The following is a 9,819-nucleotide window of genomic DNA, read 5'->3' as shown; positions in this document are numbered from 1 at the left end:
AGAATTCAATCAATGTTAGTATAAATTAATAACTTTCAATAAGTTCAGAAATCTTACTTTAATCTTCAGAATTGAGTTCATGTGTTAATGTTAATTACAGTAATGTGTGTTCTGTTTATGAGACCAGTTACTGTGAAACAACTTGTTGAAATGGAGAGAATAAAGTTTTTATTTGAATTTCCTTCAGAATTGTGGAATTCATTATTATTCATTTAAAAGAAGGCATAAAAGGCAGAACTATCGGTATCGGTATCGGTATCGGCCGATATCACTCTGAATAATCGCTTATTGGTATCGGGTGAGAAATTTAGTATCAGTGCATCTCTAGTTATTACGCTTTTTAATAAGACCCTCAGATTAGCTGTAGACCTAATCAGAATCTAAACTGTCATTCAGTAAATCGCTAACAACGACGGACGACGAAAACTGATCTACATACCAACCGGCGGTGTGAGCGTGGACCAGACAGCAAGACAGACCTGTCTGTTTTTAGCGTTTTGTTATTTTTTAAAAAAAATAAAATGAACATGATAGTTTGTTGACTGGAATAAACAGTCCACACTGATGAACTGATATTTAATCACTAACTTTGATGTCTCTAGGTTCACGGGGGGGGAAAAAAGTATCCTTCTCGCTGAAAGAACAGAGATACAGCGACGCTCTAAAGACAGTTGGTAGAGGTCAGGCTTAAGACTAGCATCTGAATCCATGTTTGTTTGGGAACGCCAAGTCAATTATATTCTGATGGAGTAAACCATGAAGTTCTGCCCAGCCAAATATGCCATTTTACACAGAAATACTGTCACGTTTTGAAAAAAAAAAAAATGTATTTGAATTTCCATTTCAGGCTGTCTACTGACACCTAACACTGGCTACTCACATAGTTTGGTTTTAGTATGAAAATAGAAAGAAGGCAAATGTTTGGTGTGAGACTTAATTAATAATGAAGAGCTTCATCTTTTGTGTTTTTCAGAGACTCAGCACAAGATCATGCTCTTATACTTTTTTTAAAAAAAATCACAAAAGCACTCAACACAAAGCGGAATTAACATCTACTGGAACTGAAGTAGTGTTACGCGTTCATTCCCGTTGAATTTCCCCCCGGTTTTATTTGCATTCAAATGAATGAATTGTATGAAGTAACCATTACTTTAACCACTAGACAGATATCATCGATTTCTCAATCTTTCTCTCTCTCATGTGTAGCTTCGCAGGGCAGAACAGATGACTGTCATCTTTCTCAAACTAATCGCATTCTGATTAGACTAAGCCAACCCTACCCTTGTGACCTCTGACCCCTTCCTAATTGCACACAACTAAGATAGCGATGATGGCACACATCCAGAAGCGTTTTTAAACATCTCTTCGGCTCTCGCTCCAGACGCTGTCTGAAGGAAACACGCACTTCAGTCTAAACTAAACACTTCAGTCGGGTCGGGTCACAGGATGTAACTGTAATCGGCATGTCAGACTAATTCAACGACATAGACGTTAAAGATGTTAAAGCGAGAACCGGCGTTGAAGTTCAAACTTGTATCGGGCTGAACCTGAAATCGTGAAATTCAGTTAGAAAGATTTTATCGTTACATTTAGCCTGTTTGTTTGATGTTAGTTAGTTTGAAAGCGCGCTTATATCAAGTTCATATTAATGCTCTTGTTGTAATAACATGATCACTTCTACGGTTAAAACGTATTCACGGAGACTTGTATGGATGACGCTCCATGTAATCTAATAACAAATGGCTTTAAAAATTCTGTAAAGGAGACACGTTTATTTAACAGTCAGGCCAGGAGACATGACAAGCCGCATATTTTGGCCTTATTAACTTCGAGTGGGAAAAGAGAGGATATTGTTAATGATGATAATTATAATGAGTCTTTATTTATCACATATACAGTGAGGGAAAAAAGTATTTGATCCCCTGCTGATTTTGTATGTTTACCCACTGACAAAGAAATGATCAGTCTATAACTTTAATGGTAGATTTATTTGAACAGTGAGAGACAGAATAACAACAAAAAAATCCAGAAAAACGCATGTCAAAAATGTTATAAATTGATTTGCATTTTAATGAGGGAAATAAGTATTTGACCCCTCTGCAAAACATGACTTAGTACTTGGTTTAAAAACCCTTGTTGGCAATCACAGAGGTCAGACGTTTCTTGTAGTTGGCCACCAGGTTTGCACACATCTCAGGAGGGATTTTGTCCCACTCCTCTTTGCAGATCTTCTCCAAATCATTAAGGTTTCGAGGCTGACGTTTGGCAACTCGAACCTTCAGCTCTCTCCACAGATTTTCTATGGGATTAAGGTCTGGAGACTGCCTAGGTCACTCCAGGACCTTAATGTGCTTCTTCTTGAGCCACTCCTTTGTTGCCTTGGCCATGTGTTTTGGGTCATTGTCATGCTGGAATACCCATCCACGACCCATTTTCAATGCCCTGGCTGAGGGAAGGAGGTTTTCACCCAAGATTTGACGGTACATGGCCCCGTCCATCGTCCCTTTGATGCGGTGAAGTTGTCCTGTCCCCTTAGCAGAAAAACACCCCCAAAGCATAATGTTTCCACCTCCATGGTTGACGGTGGGGATGGTGTTCCAGGGGTCATAGGCAGCATTCCTCCTCCTCCAAACACGGCGAGTTGAGTTGATGCCAAAGAGCTCCATTTTGGTCTCATCTGACCTCAACGCTTTCACCCAGTTGTCCTCAGAATCATTCAGATGTTCATTGGCAAACTTCAGACGGGCATGTATATGTGTTTTCTTGAGCAGCGGACCTTGCGCGCGCTGCAGGATTTCAGTCCTTCACAGCGTAGTGTGTTACCAATTGTTTTCTTGGTGACTATGGTCCCAGCTGCCTTGAGATCATTGACAAGATCCTCCCGTGTAGTTCTGGGCTGATTCCTCACTGTTCTCATGATCAATGCAACTCCACGAGGTGAGATCTTGCATGGAGCCCCAGGCCGAGGGAGATTGACAGTTCTTTTGTGCTTCTTCCATTTGCGAATAATCGCACCAACTGTTGTCCCCTTCTCACCAAGCTGCTTGGCAATGGTCTTGTAGCCCATTCCAGACTTGTGTAGGTCTACAGTCTTGTCCCTGACATCCTTGGAGAGCTCTTTGGTCTTGGCCATGGTGGAGAGTTTGGAATATGACTGATTGATTGCTTCTGTGGACAGGTGTCTTTTATACAGGTAACAAACTGATATTAGGAGCACTCCCTTTAAGAGTGTGCTCCTAATCTCAGCTCGTTACCTGTATAAAAGACACCTGGGAGCCAGAAATCTTTCTGATTGAGAGGGGGTCAAATACTTTTTTCCCTCATTAAAATGCAAATTAATTTATAAAATTTTTGACATGCGTTTTTCTGGATTTTCTTGTTGTTATTCTGTCTCTCACTGTTCAAATACAACTACCATTAAAATTATAGACTGATCATTTCTTTGTCAGTGGGCAAACGTACAAAATCAGCAGGGGATCAAATACTTTTTTCCCTCACTGTACACAGAGATATTATTTTCTTCACATACCCCAGCATGTCAAGAGGTTTGGGTCAGAGTGTAGGGTCAGCCAAGATACAGCGCCCCTGGAGCAGAGAGGGTTAAGGGCCTTGTTCAAGGGCCCAACAGTGGCAGATTGGCAATGCTGGGGCTTGAACCCCTGACCTTCTGACCAGTAACCCAGAGCCTGGCAGTGCTGGGGCTTGAACCCCCGACCTTCCAATCAGTAACCCAGAGCCTGGCAGTGCTGGGGCTTGAACCCCCGACCTTCCCATCAGTAACCCAGAGCCTGGCAGTGCTGGGGCTTGAACCCCTGACCTTCCCATCAGTAACCCAGAGCCTGGCAGTGCTGGGGCTTGACCTCCCGACCTTCCCATCAGTAACCCAGAGCCTGGCAGTGCTGGGGCTTGAACCCACGACCTTCCAATCAGTAACCCAGAGCCTGGCAGTGCTGGGGCTTGAACCCACGACCTTCCAATCAGTAACCCAGAGCCTGGCAGTGCTGGGGCTTGAACCCCTGATGGAACAACCCTTTATAGCTGCTATAACGTAAGCAATAACAGGAACTAACCTGTTTCACAACACGTTAAATGGATAAACAATAAATAGATCAAAAGTATTACGTTTCTTTGATGAATTAAAAATGTGCAATTGTAGACATATCGCTGTGAGATAAGAGGAATAAAACACTTCAGGATGTGCTGTTTCAGGAAATTCAAATTTGGGATAGCAACAGGAACTCTGTTACTTCCATCATTCAGTTTTTCTTATAGCATAACAGCTATAACATAACAGCTATGAATCAATGATGGATGGAGTGAGGAATGAATAATGTACTGCCATTTGAAATGAACTGAACAGGTAATCCCATGTCTGATTATGTTTGGATCTGGTTTGAAAACTAGCAGTGGGAAACGCATACAACCGCTCTGTGCTATGTTTATATTCTGTCAATGCTATAAATCCCTTGGATTAAAAGCATTTTCTGAATAAATAAATAAATAAAAACCGGGGGTGCACGGTGGCTTAGTGGTTAGTATGTTCGCCTCACACCTCCAGGGTCAGGGGTTCGATTCTCACAGTGGCCCTGTGTGGGTGGAGTTTGCATGTTCTCCTCGTGCTGCAGGGGTTTCCTCCGGGTACTCCAGTTTCCTCCCCCAGTCCAAAGACTTGCATGGTAGGCTGATTGGCATGTACAAAGTGTCCGTAGTGTGTGTGAGTGTGTGTATATGATTGTGTGCCCTGCGATGGATTGGCACCCTGTCCAGGGTGTACCCCGCCTTGTGCTCGATGCTCCCTGGGATAGGTTCCAGATCCCCGTGACCCTGAAAAGGATAAGTGGTATAGAAGATGGATGGATAAAAACCATCCATCCAAAGCGTCTATGACTATGAATTTAGTTCATGGTGCCATCTGATCTCAAATTTCACTCTCAGCTTATTGAGGAAAATAATGGTTTTTGTCTATGCCTGCGATACATGGTATTAGTAATTGACTGTAAATCTACACAGGATCAAATGCTTACAAAGGCTGTCTCAGTGAAATAAAATACGGTTAGTCATTTCACAATTACAGACGCGTCTTAAGTCTCTGTTTATGGACTCGGCTTGCCAGAGAGACTTGAATTGCGTAGACCCGCGTGCAGGGACGCACAGACTCGCTGAGAAATGTTTTAATCTGTTTGCAAAATGGCATAATAGTTTTGCCTTACACAACAGAGTCAGTGTTTTGCTGAAAACTTGGTCATGCACGAACTGCTGCATGGTGAAAGTCATTGTGTGTGTGTGTGTGTGTGTGTGTGTGTGTATGTGATTTACACGCAGACTCTGTTTACAACTTGTATGCATGTATGCACTTTTTCAATACAGGCAGGTAATGCTGTTTGGATGAATGTGTGTGCCTGTGTGTGTGTGTGTATGTTCAAATGAGCCCCAGCATGCTTCCTCACGTCTCAGAGAGGATTCCTGAACACTTTTAATACCCCTGGGTGGTTCTTTCCGTGTGCTTTGGGCACAGTTTCGTCACGTTTCGCCACAAATATTGCTTTGCGTCATTCCTCTCTTCGCGGCGCACACACAACAAAGGTATGAATTAACTCCATTGTATCGATGCAGACATAAGAAAAGAACCGCAAGATGGGGTAACGTGGCAATTAATGACAATTTAATGATGTTGAAAAACTGAGGATGGAAGTGATGCAGGGAGAGAGAGAGAGAGAGGGAGAGAGAGAGAGAGAGAGAAGGAAATGCTGACTTGTGCTCAGTTGACCAAACCCAAATTTGTTCTATACATAATTATATGGTGCCATTCTTTTCTTCCTGTCTTTACAACCCCATGTAACAATGCATTCAAAATGTGACGATCTGCATTGTAGAAATGTGTGATTCACGTTGTATTTTTTATGCATCTGATGCAATTGCACAGGTGCAGTTGCATTAGATGCATAACAGTGCTTAGCACGTTCGACTCACATCTCCAAGGTCGGGGGTTCGATTCCCGCCACTACACTGTGTGTGTGGAGTTTGCATGTTCTCTCCGTGCTGCGGGGGTTTCCTTTGGGTACTCCAGTTTCCTTCCCCCCGTCCAAAGACATGCACGTTAGGCTGATTGGCATGTCCAAAGTGTCCGTAGTGTATGAATGGGTGTGTGAATGTGTATGTGATGGATTGGCTCCCTGTCCAGGGCGTACCCCACCTTGTGCCCGATGCTCCCTGGGATGGGCTCCAGGTTCCCTGCGACCCTGTAGGATAAGCGTTATAAAAAATGGATGGATGGATGGATGGATGCAATTGCACTGTTTAAACAACAGAGGTCCCCAAAATCAAACCAGAGTCAAAATATACTGTATTGTCAGATTGCATGTTGTCAAATGATTGCAATCTTATGTGGAGAACCTGCTCCATTACTGGGAATCATCATAATTGTTAAAAAGAACTCCTCAGTAGCTTTCAAACAACACCAGCCCCATGCCACTGCAATCTTTCTCAGTGCCTGAGAAAGAGGTCGCTGAACCCGGGCATTTTAGCCAACTTTGGAGCTCTACCCCTGGTTAAAATGATGCCTCAGGCGCAGCTACGGAGCTCATTATGTTTCAATCGATCATTGGGACTGCATGCACTCTACTGTCATACTCTGATGGCTATTCATCCAAACATTTTCTACATAGCAGAAAGACCTAATAGCCTAATAGCATTTGCAGAAAATATCATGAGGAAAATGGTAGGAATAAAGTCCTTGGCTGAAATAGGTTCACTGTAGGTAAGCATGCTGTAAAGTGTACGTGCTGTAGAGCAGAGCAGTTCTGCAGTCCATTGGCATGAGCAAGATACCAAGAAGCGTGCCTCGGGAGAAAAGCATACTGATAGCATGAAACAACAGATTACTTCAGGAAGGCTTGCCCGATTTCTCCTCCCTGCGGCATCACCTGAATCTGACATGGTAATGACACACTTCTGTCAAGTATTTTAATTGTAGGTTCAGAAAGCAATACAACACAAAGGGTTATATAAAAGGTTATGAGAGGGTACGAGGTTATTTAAGGTTCTAAAAATGGTGTATTGTGTGTCGTTGTTGTCCTCTGACTTGATTTGAATGATTTTAATGATCAAGCATATACAAGTTTATATTAGTTGATGCTTATTAGCAGAGATGGCATGACACCACTTTTTCCGATACCGAAGCCCTGAATATCAGCCAATAATTATGCGATATTGTTTGCTTTAAAAATTACTAAACTTTAGTTGTTGTTTTTTTTTTTTAACTGAAGCACTTTACAGTTAAACTCTTTCACAGACAAATCACTTACACTGTAAATCTAATAAATATATTATAGCATGAAGTACATTTATAATAAAAATCAATCCTAACAAAAGAAAAAAAAAATCAATTGTCTTCATATGTAAACTTTTCCAGTTCCAAAAATACATTTATTTTCCAAACTCAAATCCAATCTTTGCCTTTTTTTTTTTTTTTTTTTTTTTACAGGATCCTATATCTGATATGTTTACTCTAAAATCTGTCCAGCATTTTTGCTGGTATCGGTCCTATACAGATTCTGGCTATCGAATCAGTGCTATCTCTAGCTTAAAGTGCACCTATTATGCTTTTTCAAATATTCCCGTTCATGTAGTGTGTTATAGAGCTGTTTGTGAATGTAAAACGTCTGCAAAGTTTCAAAAATCAAAGCGCACAACAAACAGAGTTACTGACTCCCGAAAGAAGGAACCTGAATCGAGTCGTTAGTGATTGCAGACTTTACTTCCTGTACTAACCTACGTAGGTTTGTAACAAAAAGCCCCGCCTCTGGTCTTCACCGGCTGCTCGCTGACAGCAGTAGACCAATCACGACAGACTGGGACATCTGACCAATCAGAGCAGAGTATGCTCTCTGCAAGGAGGAGTTTAAAATGAATCCTTAAGAACGAATCATTTAACGAGTCGTTTGTGACACCAGGGGGAAAAGGTAATGCTGCAGTTTAAATTATGAGCACGTTAAAGTGTTTTTTGACCTCGGATGCATGTAAACCTATCGTATGAGACCTTTAAAACAAAATTAGTCACGTTTCAAAACCATAATAGGTGCGCTTTAAGGCTATAAAATAAGACATCAGTGTTTTTTTTTTGGCACTGGCATTTCACTTTTGACTCGTGCAATGGACATTGATCAGATGAGACACATCTATTCTGAAATTGACATGAGGAGAATAAACGCATACTTCTTTGTCCATTCATGTTAAAACATTCTGGTTTTGTCATCGACGTTAAAACGTTCGCTAATCAGACCAGAAATAATCTTCTCTACGGTACATTGTTCAAGGATTTCTTTTGCTCTAGCGAATTACTGAAAGGTGGATTTTCTTTCAAATGCAAATGAACCGTACAGAGATATTCTATCCTGCATCTTGAGCTGCACACAGAAACTGAGACTTTCCAGTAAAACTCGGAGTCAAAAGGAACAGACGGACGTGACTCGAGGTAACTGCCATGCACACGTTCCTCACCAGCTCTCGGACGGACCGTCAGTGGACATCCAATAAATCTTTACTGTGTACACTTTTCTCTTGTATTCTGCTGAAAGGAGAGAATCCCAGAAGGACGTCGCTTTCTGTAGTGAGTTCTGTGAAATCATGTGCCATGTATCAAGCAGATGGCTCTCCGACATCTCAAAAAGTTACTGAAGCTCAACATCTCAACATCCGACAGGGTCTAACTCATGTTTTTTTTTTTTTTTTAAAAAAAAGGAGTCCGGGCATGCAAAATAAACGACCGCCGATGTTGACCTTATCTTTAAAAGTATTCTTTAAGACTAAGCAAGAGCATGATTGTACGCATGGGTGCTGCATTGGGTTAAACAATTGGAGGGGGGTCAAAACAACAAACTCGTCAAGAAGGCTCGTGACTCATCCATGACTGCACATATTTGTTTTAAAACTAACCAACACCTCTCTGCCTGAATTTACACGTCTTTCATTGGATTATGAGTTTTAAACCCATGCATTAGTTATTATGGGTTAGCTAATTAGCAGATGCTGTTGATGCATGCTTTTTAAAGTAATTTCATAACCCAATAAAAGATGTTTCAATTTAGGGGGATGGGTGTAGATGTAGGAACAAGAATTATGGGGAAATGTTATTATATTATGTTATGATATTATATTTATATTGGTGACATAACTGAACCTTTTATGATTTTGGACTGTTTTGGACTGTTATGTGCTGCTTTTCTCTAAATGTATGGCACCTCACCAGTTTAAGTTTTTATGAGGGTCAAATAACTTTGCCAAGTGCCAATAATCTAATTTATCCCCCAAACCCACACTGAGAAATTGTTTATCTCAAGACAATTGAATCAATCCCACCTTCAGTGATTTCACCTTGACACGGATATATTATATGACGTGTGCATTACACGCAACACCTAGAACAGTGGTTCTCAAACTGGGGGTCGCGACCCTGTTCTGATTTCTAAAGACAGAAGTGATTTAAAAAAAAAAAAATCAATAATATTTCGTGACTCTAAGATATGACGTCGCCGTGCTCAACAACAGCTCGCAACTGCACGTGGAAACCGCAACTGCACGTGGAAAACGGATCAATTTGGGTCTAAAAATGTTGAGGACATTGTGGACAGTCTGCCGGAGTGGCCTGAACCGTGTACCTCTACTAAACACAAGAGCAATACCCCGTCAGGCCATTGTAGGAAACGTGGGAAATATCAAGAAGAATTCATAAAGTATGGAGCCACTTGCTCTACTGTCAACGACGTGGACCATCCTCGGTGTGTAATCTGTTCAGAAGTGCTTCCCCATGAAAGTATGTAG

The sequence above is a fragment of the Ictalurus furcatus genome, chromosome 9, assembly GCF_023375685.1.
Source record: "Ictalurus furcatus strain D&B chromosome 9, Billie_1.0, whole genome shotgun sequence".
NCBI classification, from domain to species: domain Eukaryota; kingdom Metazoa; phylum Chordata; class Actinopteri; order Siluriformes; family Ictaluridae; genus Ictalurus; species Ictalurus furcatus.
The sequence above is the reverse complement of the archived record's forward strand: the minus strand, read 5'-3'. Positions refer to the sequence as shown.